The 14,385-nt window shown below is 38.0% G+C and overlaps 1 long non-coding RNA gene across 1 annotated transcript in view; it reads left to right on the top strand.

Annotated features, from left to right (window-relative positions):
• Window positions 1-5,899, top strand: part of LOC117297487 — a 31,541-nt gene extending 25,642 nt beyond the window's left edge. The window contains exons 3-4 of the long non-coding RNA XR_004519891.1: window positions 5,179-5,533; window positions 5,797-5,899. This is a non-coding gene — a long non-coding RNA (uncharacterized LOC117297487). The remainder of the gene's footprint in view (window positions 1-5,178; window positions 5,534-5,796) is intronic.
• Window positions 5,900-14,385: the final 8,486 nt, after the last annotated feature.

The raw sequence follows: 14,385 nt of genomic DNA, 5'->3' as shown, positions 1-14,385 counted from the left end.
GCCATGAGGTATTATGCAAAAGCAAATTAGGCCTCACATTTATACAATAACAACAATTCTAATACAAAATGGATATAGGCTTACGCTATTACTAGTGGACATCCATGGTTTAGTGCTCGGTTGTCGTGACAACACAACACAGAGAGTATACACGTGTACATACGTATAATATAATGTATCCTACGTTAGTGTATACTGGTATACAATTTTCGGCGTGTTGTGTAGTCTTGTTTCGATACGCTGTTTCTCCTTTTATCACTCGACTATCGCGGTGTCTGCTATTGAGACTAAAATACACGAACTATCGAACGATAGAGGGTCCTATTAAGAAATCGGCGAACTAGTTGGGCTGATATGCAGTGTTCAGGCGCTACAAAAATATCGTATCTCAAAACCGGTGAAATTATTGTACAGTGTAATGTGGATATTTTACTGGTGCACTTTTTCTTCGTTTTGATATTTTATTCTTTCACAGTTTCACGATTGGATGTTTTGGTTCACTGGATTATTCTAACGACTTTTGTCGTTTTTAAGCATGTGCACAACATAATGGGAGACTTTTGGGACACTTGGTGGCGGCAGACTTACCAGGTAAAATCCATTCTTCTGGGTCATGAGCGCACGCTAAAAACTGAGCAAACAATGGAAATTTACCTGGTAAGTCTGCTGCCACCTAGCGTCCAAAAGTCTTCCATTGGTAGTTGCAGTAAGGGTCGAAGGTTAGAGACTTGACTGAACATGACCAGGTTGAACTATTACATTTCCGTTAAAGAACTCGGCATTAATTCTTTTTACGCATTGAGTTTCAGGTTTTGCTAAGATAACTGATCCTAGACTCGGCCTCTATTTTAATGCAATTGTTTTGAACGAAAATCATATCCAGAGAAGGGACTTGAATTCGTCAAAAGGGTTAACACTTTGACTGATTTATGCAACAACAAAATGAGACGGAGTAATTAACTATTTAAAAAAAAACACTCATCAACGGAAAACACTTAAACGACAAATAGAAAACCACCAAAACCTCGGCGGAAAAAAGGCGAACAAAAAACAAGAACCACAGTAATAATATGACAAGTTCTTTTCTTGGAAGATTGTTGGCTAGGAAATTAAAGTTATATGTCTACTCCATACCGTTACCATAAGTTGATTCCAGTACACATTTGTTAAACTTACTGTTAATTTTATAATTATTTGGATCCCCTGCCAGGCAAATTTCACTGTCAAATTACTTAATTCTCAAACAAGGACGTCGATATAATCAAGCGGAAGCCTTGTCAGAACGGTGCACATATTAAAGAACTCAGTTAAGAACAACCTATTGATTTTCGATTTGTCTGAAGTCAACATGAGCTGTAAGCCTTGTGTTGTAAAATGAACAACCAGCTTAAGGCTCTTCTTTACAAACACAAGGGTCACTTTCTTAAAGGCAGTGGACACTATTGGTAATTACTCAAAAACGTTTTTTAGCGTGAAACCTCACTTGGTAACGCAATGGAGAGCTGTTGATAGTATAAAACAATGTGAGAAATGGCTCCCTCTGAAGTAACGTAGTTTTCAAGAAAGAAGTTATTTTCCACGAATTTGATTTTGAAACCTCAGAATTAGATTTTGAGGTGTCGAAATCAAGCATCTGAAAGCACACTACTTTATGTGACGTCGTGTTTTTCTTTCACTATCCATTTCGACGACCAATTTGAGCTCAAATTTTCACAGGTTTGTTATTGTATGCATATGTTGAGATACAACGAGCGAGAAAACTGGTCTTTGACAATTACCAATAGTGTCCAGTGTCTTAAACATAGACCTGATGCACATGACGTCATTTTAGTAAGGCGCCCTAAAAATAGATGTCAAAAGGAGGTTGTTTATTGGCCAGTTTGTTTTTTGTTGCTTCATCATCGATTTACCCCTAAGATGGCGGATGTATGACGTTAATGGATAATAAGGTTTATCATAATATCCATAGTCAGGAAACAAAAATTGTGCAGTTGTTAATGGATAGGCTTTATGAGAGTCCTTGGATATTGTATTTTTTAAGTTCACAATTAGCCTACTTGTTATAATTAGGACAAGGTCTTTTTACCGTCAAACGATTCCTTTCATGTACGACTATCCAACCACTAGAAAATAACCAATCAATCGTTTGGAAATGGTTTATTGACCGTTTTACTGTATAGACCTTTAAGGGGCTTCAGTGGTAAATTTCCCTGAATCAAAAATACAGATTTTTAATGCCCGAATTGTATTTTTTGGTTCGTTTGTTATTGGGTAGGGTTTGTTTGTTCGGCACCCCCGAACAAAGATAGTGACAAATTAGGGACACCGCCAATATAGGGCTAGATAGCTCAGTTGGTAGAGCGCCGGCACGTTAATCCGGAGGTCGTTGGTTCGAATCCCACTCTAGTCAATTCTTTGTTCAACCCCCAAAATCATTAGAAAAAATAATAATAAAAAAGTAAAAATAACGTCCACATACGGTCAAAATACTGATATGCCAACGCGAAATATGAACAGCATTGATTTGTAGCTATGTTTTGAGTTTAAAAGGCACTGGATACTTTTGGTCATTTTCAAAGACCAGTATTCTCACATGGTGTATCCCATCAAATGCATGAAATACCAAACTTTTCAAAAGTTGGGCTCAATTTGTCATCGAAGTTGCAACAAAATAATGAAAGAAAAACACCCTTGTTTCGCCAATATGTGTGCTTTCAGATGCGTTTCTCCAAATGTTTTATCAACAGCTTTCCATTGCTCGTTACTAAATAATTTTTATGCTAACAACTTTGTTGATAGTGTCCAGTGCCTTTGAGAGTTACCCTCCCTTGCTCGTTTTTTTTTTTTTTTTAAACCTCCAGTCGGCTCGTCGATTTTATGTCTGCGCTACACAGGAAATACGAAGACCAATCTGATTATTTCGACGTATGGGCTTACCCTTCCATTGAAATATGAAGGCCGACTCGGCTAAGAAAAAAGACATGACATTTTAACTAACCGCGAAATAAACCTTAGCTCAAAGTTGCGATTAATTATCTTGTTGCTATAATTAGACGTAGCCTAGCTATATAAAGCCAGACACTCGAAGCAATCAAGTAAGTCCTGAAGCCCTGCGTTCAATCTCTTCGCCATAAACAGCTCCACATTGTGTTAACACTTGTTTGACGTGACTGAAATTTCGTAAAGGTAAGCAACAAAAAGTTTATTGGTAATGATCGAGTCTTTTCCTCTTCATTTTATCAGAAGGTCGGACAACTATAACTTGTTGCGTGATTTCGTGTAACTATTGGTTTTTGTACTCTTTTCGGACATGACTTTCTAAACCGAAATTTGATTTCGCTGATGAAGAAGAACATAGTTACTCTTTGAATATGAACAAAGACACCTGACACTATTGGTAATTGTCAAAAAACAATCTTCTCACTTGTTTCTCAACATATTAACTATTATGCATAAAATAACAAACCTGTGACAATTTGAGCTCAAATTGGTCGTCGAAGTTGCGAGATAATAATGAAAGAAAAATCACCATTGTCACACGAAGTTGTGTGCTTTCAGATGCTTGATTTCGAGATCTCAAAATCTAAATCTGACGTCTCGAAACCAAACTGGTGGAAAATTGCTTCTTTCTCGAAAACTACGTCACTTCAGAGGGAGCCGTTTCTAACAATGTATTATTCTATCAACAGCTCGCCATTACTCGTTACCAAGTAAGGTTTTTTTTTTTTGCTTACAATTATTTGTTATAATAGCCTTTAAACCAATGCAAAAGTATTGGCCGTTTTTTCTGAGATTGTTTCCCATTTTGTTGGGGTGGGGGACATGTTTCTAGCATTTTGGGTCTGAACTCCACTATCCTGATTTTATTTTAGGAGGGGACTTCATTGTGTTTTAATCTTTCACCAGACAATACTTTAAGAGTTTGAAAAAGCAAGACAAATACCATAATTATCAAATTTTTAGTAGAAACAAGTGGCGTGAAGTGCAAACGCATTATTTGGTTTGGGGATATTTCTTTATGCTATATTCATAAATACCTCATATACAGTTTCGCTATTCCTGTTGGTGGAAAGCGCGTCACGTGGGTGTGTATAAACCTTTGTTTATGACCAGGGGCCAATTTCATAGAGCTGCCTAAAGGAACACGTTGCCTTGGATCGGTCGAGTTGGTCTTTGAAAAGCGTTTTGTAACCGTTTGTTATAAAATCGATATGGTTAGAAAGATGTTGTTAAAGTAGAATACAATGATCCACACAAATATGCCTCGAAATTGCGTGGTTTTCGTTTTACCTCGTCGACAAACACGGTCGGCCGTTATGGGAGTCAAAAGTTTGACTCGCATAAATGGCCGACCGTGTTAGTTCGCAAAGTAAAATGAAAACCATGCAATTTTGAGTGATACTTGTATGGATCATTATATTCTACTTTTAAAACATTTTTCTAATCATCTGCATTTCATAACAAACGGTTTCAAACGCTTTTCATAGACCAACTCGACCGATCCGAGGCAACGTGTTCCTTCAAGCAAAAAAATTGCTTAAGCACGCAAATAGCTCGCTTATTTTACACATGTACTGGCCAAAATTTCATGCCATATGCATTGCTTGTGACTGGTATTTAGCTGTTGTTTACTTATAACAATTGAGTGGAGTTTTGGCCGGTAAATTAATTTTACTAGGCAAGGATTTTTTGCTTAAGCAAAATTTTGTGCTTAAGCAGCTCTATGAAATTGGGCCCAGTAAAAAGTGTTGAAACACGGGCGTGACACGCGAGCTTGCACCTGTGCTTATAAGACAGTTTCTTCATTCCTATTGGTCGAGAGCAACGGCCGGGACAGTGTTGTGCCACATCACGCGTTACGCGCGACGCGCACAGCATTCCCTTATAAGGAGTTGTTTACCCGAGGGCCAGCTGGAGGGATGTTGTATTGAAAGAAATCATTGAAAAATTAGAATGTTTGCACAACATAAAAGGAAATCGTGCAATTTCGAGGCATTTTTGTGTAGATGATTTTATTCTATTTTTTTAAACATCTTTCCAACCATGCTTTTAATTATAACAAACGGTTTTTAAACGCTACTCATAGACCAACTCCCCCGATCCAAGGCAACGTATCCCTTTTACTTTAAGGATTTTGTAAACAAAGCTACAATTTAGTTCGCGTGTCTTTCATTGCAGATTTAAAACAAACACAAGATGGCAGTTATTGTTTGTCTGTTGGCGTTACTAAGTGCTACGGTTGTTGCTTCTTCATGTCCATCAGAACTAAATACGAGTCAACTACGTGTAGTTGGAACGCACCAGTTTTACCCAGTCGAAAATCACATCTTTAGCGGTGCGGCTTACAGCAACAAGACGGCTCGCTCCTACTTGACGTGTGCAATTTTCTGTTTGCAAGATGGCTTCTGCAAGTCGTTTAATTTCTGCACGGGTAGCAAGTTATGCAGTCACAACTCAGAAGCACATTCAATGGATGCACTCCCACTAAAACCATCTGACGGATGTTTATACTTTGACGAAACAATACCAGAAGGTAAAACATTTTGTATACAGGCACGTTATTGAACCGAATTATTTTTTATAAACCACATTAAAGTTAAACAATTAAAACTATAGTTGGCCATTTTCTCATTTGCATAAAGATTGAAACGAAACAAAAGTCGAAGCTCGAAGCTTTATTATATATATATAATTTTTTCGGATTTGTATTTCAAATCGGTTGCGTTTTATTTGAATGATTTTTTGTGACGGAATACATCTGAAAGTAGCTGAAAGTATTTAATTTCCTTTTAACAGTTGGCAGCAATGCTCCATGTGCAACATACAGGAAAGCAGCCGGTAGCACAACTGTTATCTATGACGGACAATTCCCAGAGCGAATTCATCTCTCTATTTTAACCGATGGTTATATTCGCGTGGATGCAACCCATACGGCGGTGGGACGTTATCAATACATTAGTGAGTTTCTTCATGCTATCGGTTTCAGGTCAGACTGTTGTTTGGCGGGGAGCAAGATTGTCAATTGTATTTATATCACTTGTTAGGAAATAATTAAGGAAAAACGTTTTGGTATTACAAAATATACAGTTTAGGCCGAGTCACCCTGCAGCGATAAAGAAAACGATAACGGTCACTACGCAAAGAGAAAGCATTCTATTGGTTGAATTGCTTCACGCAGAACACGCACACGCTCATGAAATCGATAGAATGCGTTCTCTTTGCGTCGTGGGGCCAATTTCATAGGGCTGCTTAAGCAAAATTTGCTTAAGCATGAAAATAGCTCGCTTATTTTACACATGTTACCGGCCAAACTTTCATGCCATATATATTGCTTGTAACTGGTATTTAGCTGTTGTTTACTTAGGATAACAATGAGTGGAGTATTGGCCGGTATTCTGATTTTACTAAGCAAGGAATTTTTTGCTTAAGCAAAATTTTGTGCTTAAGCAGCTCTATGAAATTGGGCCGTGATCGCTATCGTTTTTGTTATCGCTGCATTGAGTGTGACTCGGCCTTTAGATGGCGCTACGTTAAGGCCGAGTCACACTGCAGCGATAACAAAAACGATAACGATCACGACGCAAAGAGAACGCATTGTATTGGTTGAATTCATAGAGCGTTGAATGAGGTGCATTGTGGGATAGATATGGATCAAATTTGGATACCAGCTAGACCACAATGCATCAATTTCAAGCTTTACGCGCGCGCCCCAGTATTTGCGAAAAGGTCTATAGCTCTATTGTTGAATTGCTCCACGCAGAATACGCACACGCTCATTCAACCAATAGAATGCGTTCTCTTTGCGTCGTTATCGTTGTCGTTCTCGTTATCGCTGCAGTGGGACCGGGCCTTTAAGCCTGATACATTCAAAGATCTCATCCTGGTTTTGTAATAGACGGTGGGGGACGTACTTATGTATTGTTGCCTTCTGTGTCATGGTAACATATTTTGTATACATAAAGCCATTCCCATTGTTATTCTTTTTTTTTTAGGGTTTCGAACCTCACCGGACGAAACCTGTATCTGGGACGAGTCTAAATATGACGACAGATTAAAGCTCAACGAAGGCATCAACTTGGATGGATCGTCTCGCTACTGGATAGCTTTCAATAACAGCCAGATATCGGTCGGCAAGTACGGCACTGAAGAGCCACTGATGATGTTCACGAGTAATATTACTTCTCCTGAAGAAACTTTCCAGTACACTCAAATCACTGTATACAATAATGCAAATTGTACGTTGAATTTGTATGGAATAATATGCTGAATATCAAACTTCAGAGGAGCGACTTAATTGAATTAACAAAATAGGGCTGGTTTGGTACCAAACTTAAATCTGGTAATATTTTGAAAATGTGAAATAAACATGCACACATAATCGTATTACTTTATGCTTTTTAATGTGAACACTAGACAGTTATGGTGAAAGTTGTGACATTTTTGTTCCGCATCGACTAATACCATTCGTTTGCTTGCTGGATGTGTGTTTTGATCTTCTCTGAATATTAGTTATGAGGTAGCTTATATTATTAATATTATTAGTATCATTTATGCACTGTACACGTTTGGTAATTGTCAAAGATCCATATTTTCAATTAGTGTATCCCAACAGTTGTATAAAATAAAAAATCTTTAACATTTTTGACTCAATTGGTCATCGAAGCTGCAAGATAGATGTAAGAAAAAAACACCCTTGTTGCATTAAATGTGTGTGCTTTCAGATACTTGAAGTCTTTCTTAGATCCAAATACTTTACATCAGAAGAAACCTGTTTCTCAGAAATTACTTCAGAGGGAGCCCTTTCTCACAATTATCAACAGCTCTCCGTAGTTCGTTACTAAGTAAGTTTTCATGCTAATGTATATTTTGAATAATTTCCAAACGTGTCTAGAGTACCATTTAAAAACAGTATGTAATATATAACTAAATTTATCTCATAAATGCCAACCTTCTTGCACAGCTGTTTTTCTCGATAATACACGTTTTTATTAAGACAGTGGACACTATCAGTAATTGTCAAAGACTAGTCTTCACAGTTTGTGTATCTCAACATATGCATAAAATAACAAACCTGTGAGAATTTGAGCTCAATCGGTCGTCGAAGTTGCGAGATATTAATAAAAGAAAACACACCCCTGTCACACCATGGTCACACCGTTTCTACCTTCATGGTCACAGGAAGTTATGTGCTTTCAGATGCTTGATTTCGAGAACTTAAATTCTAAATCTGAGGACTCGAAATCAAATTCGTAGAAAATTACTTCTTTCTCGAAAACTACGTCACTTCAGAGGGGGCTGTTTCTCACAATGTTTTATACTATCATCCCTCCCCATTACTCGTAATCAGGAAAGGTTTTATGATAATAATTATTTTGAGTAATTACCAATAGTGTCCACTGCCTTTAAAGAGTTACTTTGTTCTGACTGCAAAATATGGCTTGAGGTTTTTATTTTTTTTCTCTGCATGAAGGGTGCATGTCGTGTTAAAGGAGCACACCGGCTCATCGTTTACGCAATTTATAGGTGTAGATTCATAAATAATAGTAATAAGCATTTATATAGCGCCATCTATTTAGAGAACTAATCAGAGGCGCTGGAGAGGAAAAGAAACCGAAACAAAGAAGTTTATACAAAGAAAAGGATCAAAAGAGTGCCTAATTAAAGTGACTTAGGAAACAAATAGGTTTTAGTTGCAATTTAAATGACTTGTGTCTAAGGAAGAAGCTGTGCGAATGGCATAATCACTGTATATACAAAAGGGTGTAATTTGAGATACCCTAACCTTTTGCCAACATTTGTCAACAATTTTTTCTTTGTGTTAGATATTTTACATTGTACAAGCCTGTTTTTAAAAAAGGTGTATCTAAAAACACTCTGTATCATTTTCCCTTAAAGACACCGATGGACACTATTGATAATTGTCAAAGACTAGTATTAGTACTTGAATGTATCTCAACATAGGCATGAAATAGAAAACCTGTGAACATTTGGACCCGTTGGCCGTACAGAATAATGGAAGAAAACACACCCTTGTTGCACAACTTGTTGTGATTTCAGATGCCTCGAATTCGAGACCTCGACTGAGGACTCGAAATCAAATCAAATTATTTCAGTGAAAAATTAATTCTCGTGGGAGCCGTTTCTCACAATGTTAAATACTATCAAGAGCTTTCCATTCCTCGTTACCAAATAAGTTATTGTGCCAACAATTATTTTGAGTAATCACCAATAGTGTCCAGTGCCATTCAGACATTACGCAAAAACTAAGTAACTTATTCTGTAAGCTTAACATTATCATGTTTGTATGCAAGCAATAAAATGTCATAATGGCAAAATTTAACACCAGTTCATATTGTTGAATGTTATTACTCGATATTTGAAGCCGCAACTCACTCCTAAACGTACTTTCACTAGATGTGCAGTCGGGGTAGAATTTGAATTACTATCGTCAATATACCCACCACCGGCTACAAATAATAAACATTTTTAAGGCAAAAGTGTGAAACTATGGACAATCTGGAGCAAGCTCGACTGAGCGACTACACTTGACTACCTCGACTAGACTAACCAGAAACCATTGCGCACAGGGAGGTTGACTACAACGAATCACACACTCGAGCATGGTCGTATCATGGTAAATTCGAGAGCTACGTCACAGTTTCTGGTCAAGTCTTGTCGCCCACCCGAACTTGCTCATGTGTACCGATAGCTTAACCATCTTTAAAATGGAACATGGTCGTACGGACTTCAGATTTAATCGCTCATCATCGCTCAAGCTCAAATAATAGCTGCTAGCTGCATACCCAGCTATAATTGGCAAAATTATTGGAGGTTTTCGTGTGTTTTTTCGTATTTACTTTTTGTATACAGTACTTGATACGCTACAGCAGCATGACAAAGTATTCATACAACATGAAAGATAATTAAACACCATGATGGAGTCACACACATATCAACAAAAATAGATTGCTTTTCATTGTTGCAGTGCAACAAAAGAATTTTTGAATTAAGCATGCTTGTTTGAGTACAATACAAATCTCTTTTATGACACCCAACGCGCAAAAATAGCTTATTTGTGTAAGTTCGAGCTCTGAGCATTGGTACATGTTAGCATTGACATTACACGATAACCCTTTTCTCCACAAAGTAGTCTTGTTTATCTTTTAGTTTATTCGTTTTGATAAAACCATGAAGTCCTTATTTCTACTTTTCGCAGTAGCCTTTTATTTTGTGGTATCGAGCTGCAATGAAGGTTTGATCTGCCCCTCTGATGAATGGGTATTATTTGGCGAGTCATACTACAACTTGTAAGAGAATGACATTCGATATGGCAGTCATCAACTGTAATGCTACTGGCGGCCATCTTGCAGTCCCTACGTCACTCACAGATCATCAGTTTACCTGGGAGATGGGCAATAAAGTTGCAACCGATACTGTCTGGGTTGGCTGTACTGATGAGGAGGAGGAAGGAAAGTGGGTGCAGGCTGGTGAGGGAAACAAGGAGTGTAGTTTCTTCAACTGGTATAAAGGCGAGCCCAACGATATTTGGGACCGTGACAATTGCGCAAAGATGATGAGTTCTTACAATGGTCATTGGAATGAAGTTCGGTGTACCTGGCTGGGTAAGGTGGTCTGTCAGCGCCCTGCCGTCGCACCAACCACCCCGCCAATCAGCCTGTACTGCCTGCAAGCAGACACCATCGGCCGCTTCGCATCCCATTGCCTCACCGGTCATGTCACCAAGGAGTTTCCAATCAAGGGTGTGGTCGCGTGTGGCTCAGCGTGCCGAGATGAGCCTCGATGCTGTTCCTTCAATGTACGACTTGGCAGCAACGGGGATCGGGAGCAGATCTGCCAACTCAATGACGTCACTCTTGTGAAGATGCTGACAAAGAAGATATCCAGATGGACAGTTCGTGTTATTATTTCAACAACTAACAAACTACAAATTTTTAAGACAATAGAGCGAATTACTTTGATACTTGGCAGCAACGGGGAGCAGATCTGCCAACTCAATGACGTGAAGAATATATGACGATCAAAACCCACCGTATACAAATATATGCTCCTATTGAATGTGAATCTGTTGAAATTAGTGGTTTCTTGCAGGTAAAATTTGAGTTATGAAGCTTTGAAAATTTTCCGCCCCAGAAATGTACCCTGATAGTGATATCCAGGACGTCACTGTAGTACAATACGAAAGTGTAAGACCACACCAATCAATAGATGCTTCACTTAATGACGTCGTCGTCTTTAAGTAAATGTTATTGGCGATTTTTGGATGCTCCATGCTCTCACATGCGTAATAAGTCACGAGTGAATCATGGAGAGCTAGCCAAGTGTTTTGCGCGGCTGATTCAAAGCTTTCAACGTGCATGCTTTAAACATGTTACATGTCTGCATTCGTGTTTTGAGTGTTTATATTTGGTTTTCAAGTCAACATAAAACTTGTATGCTATTTGGTGTGAGTGTCAATTGCATACTCTTTAGAGAAGATAATAGATGAGTAGAAATATTTATTTTAAAATTTAACATAATTATCCGTACATGGTGATATCTTTGTTTTACATACTGCAAGATAAATTTAACATAATTATCCGTACATGGTGATATCTTTGTATTACATACTGCAAGATAAGTTTAACATAATTATCCATACATGGTGATATCTTTGTTTTACATATCTGCAAGATAAATTTAACGTAATTATCCGTACATGGTGATATCTTTGTTTTACATACTGCAAGATAAGTTTAACATAATTATCCGTACATGGTGATATCTTTGTTTTACATACTGCAAGATGAAGGGACCTCAGAGACACTCGGCACTTTGGTGGTGATTGCTAAAAACAATAGTTAGTTACCATAAAACTCACTTAGTAATGAGTAATGGAGAGCTGTTGATATACAGCATTGTGGTAAATGGCTCCCTCGGAACTAACGTAGTTTCAAAGATAGAAGTATTTTCTCACTCAAATAATAAAATACTTCAGATGAAGCCTTTTATTATGCATCGGAACGCACAAAGTTATGTAACAAGGGTGTTATGTAACAATTATTCTCTTAAAACTTCGATGACAAATTGAGTAAAAATTTTCCCAGGTTCCTTATTTTATGATTATGTTGGGATACACCATGTAAGAATCCTGGTCTTGACAACTACTAAAAGTGTCCAGTGCGTTGAATTGGGAGGATGGTTTTAACAAAAAGTCACAATATTTCTTAGATTTCAAAGGGTCAGACATTTCCGTCTTTATTTTTGTTGAGAAAACAGAATGAAAAAAAACTATTGTTCCCATCTTTCAAAAGTGTTTCAAACATTTGGGATCTTACTGATATGAAACAAATTAAAAGAACGTGTTTTTAGGCAACAATTTGATATACAACAATAATGGTCTTTTCAGCTCACCTTAAAAACTTCTAAACTCTTTTGTTGGCCTCGACATTGGCTCATTATTATTTTGTGCATTATAGCATGGAACGCTAATGAAGGACACGCGAGAAAGGATTATTAATTATTGAAGATCCATAACCAAATGCAATTAGGAAAGTGCTTGGGTGAAGGTTCTTGATAAATAACTCAAATCGATCTAATAAATGTACGAGGTCAAAGTTTTGTTCTGATATCCCCATGCAGTCAACGTATTGGCAGTCCAAATTCGAGTTTTCTGTGGCCAGGCCGGCATCACTGAGTGAGTTTTCTCCAGCAGAGACCAGAATATCCTTGATATCGTTCAGTTTGATGTAAAACATGGAGACTTTAGTTCAACTAATCGCAGTAACTTTTTATTGCATGATATCGAGCTACAGTGCACACAATAATCTGCCCCACTGACTGGGAATTATTTGGCGATTTGTGCTACAAGTCACTGATCGGGAAAATGACTTTCGATATGGCAGTCATCAACTGTAATGCTACTGGCGGCCATGTTGCAATCCCTACGTCACTCAAAGATCATCAGTTTATCTGGGAGATGGGCAGTAAAGTTGCAACCGATACTGTCTGGGTTGGCTGTACTGATGAGGAGGAAGAAGGCAAGTGGGTGGAGTATGGTCAGGGAGGCAAGGAGTGTAGTTTCCTCGACTGGTATCCAGGAGAGCCAAATGGTGGCTCGGACTCGGACATCAGCTGCGTCAGGATGAGACCTATTTACAATAGTCAGTTGATTGATGTTCCGTGTTACTGGCAGAGTAAGGTGGTCTGTCAGCGCCCTGCCGTCGCACCAACCACCACGCCAATCAGCCTGTACTGCCTGCAAGCAGACACCAACGGCCGCTTCGCATCCCACTGCCTGACCGGTCATGTCATGGAGTTACCGATCAAGGGCGTGGTCGCGTGTGGCTCAGCGTGCCGAGATGAGCCTCGATGCTGTTCCTTCAATGTACGACTTGGGAGCAGCGGGGAGCAGATCTGCCAGCTCAATGACGTCACTCGTGAGGATGCCGACGAAGAAGATATCGAGATGGATAGTTCTTGTTATTACTTCAACAACTGACCAAATATAAATCATATTAGACAATAGGATGAAACACCAAAACTACTTAAAAGTGAAATAACGAATGAATTATTATATTATTAGATTGACTAGATATCTTAATGAACAAAATAATTAAACAACTTTAGATAACAATGTAATTTATATGAATTATTCAAACTCTACAACTAACAACCAATCAATGGAAGCTTCATTTTATGACGTCATTGTCTTTGATAAAATGGTGTTGATGAGTTTTGGATGCCCCATGCTCTCATAAAACGCAATTATGGAACAACTTTTAAACTCCAGTTACTGCCTTCTATTTGGTGCATTTCTAAAAGATTTTAATATTGGTAAAATACATCTCGATCTATAAAATATGTTATAATTATTCTTGATCGATCGCTAACAGAGAAAGTTCATGAGTAATGAGTAACGGGAAAATGTTAGTGGAGAGCTAACCAAGTTTTATGCACGGCCGATGTTATTCACAGGTTTTAACTTGCAAGGCTAACTAAATGCATGATGTTAATGAGTGTTTTGTTATATTTTTCTTCTTAAAGTAACATAGTTATTGACAAAGAGGAAATGTCTCACTATAGTAAAACACATCTGAAAGCTTTCATTATGCATCTGAAAGCACGCTTTGTGCAACAAGGGTGTTTTTTCTTTTGCAGCTTCGACGACCAATATTATGCAGCAATTGAGTTCAAATTTTCACAGATTTGTTATTTAATGCATATGTTGAGATACACCACGTGAGAAAACTGGTATTTGACAAGTACCAAATGTGTCTAGTGCCTTTAAAGGCCTCACTGTAAAGACATTTACATCCCCAACAATAAAAAAAACACCTTTTCTGTTCTTTTACGTTATTAAACATCCCGTGTTTACAACTATAGCAA

Source organism: Asterias rubens, chromosome 12, assembly GCF_902459465.1.
Source record: "Asterias rubens chromosome 12, eAstRub1.3, whole genome shotgun sequence".
In the NCBI taxonomy this organism is placed as follows: Eukaryota; Metazoa; Echinodermata; class Asteroidea; order Forcipulatida; family Asteriidae; genus Asterias; species Asterias rubens.
The sequence above is the reverse complement of the archived record's forward strand: the minus strand, read 5'-3'. Positions and strand labels throughout refer to the sequence as shown.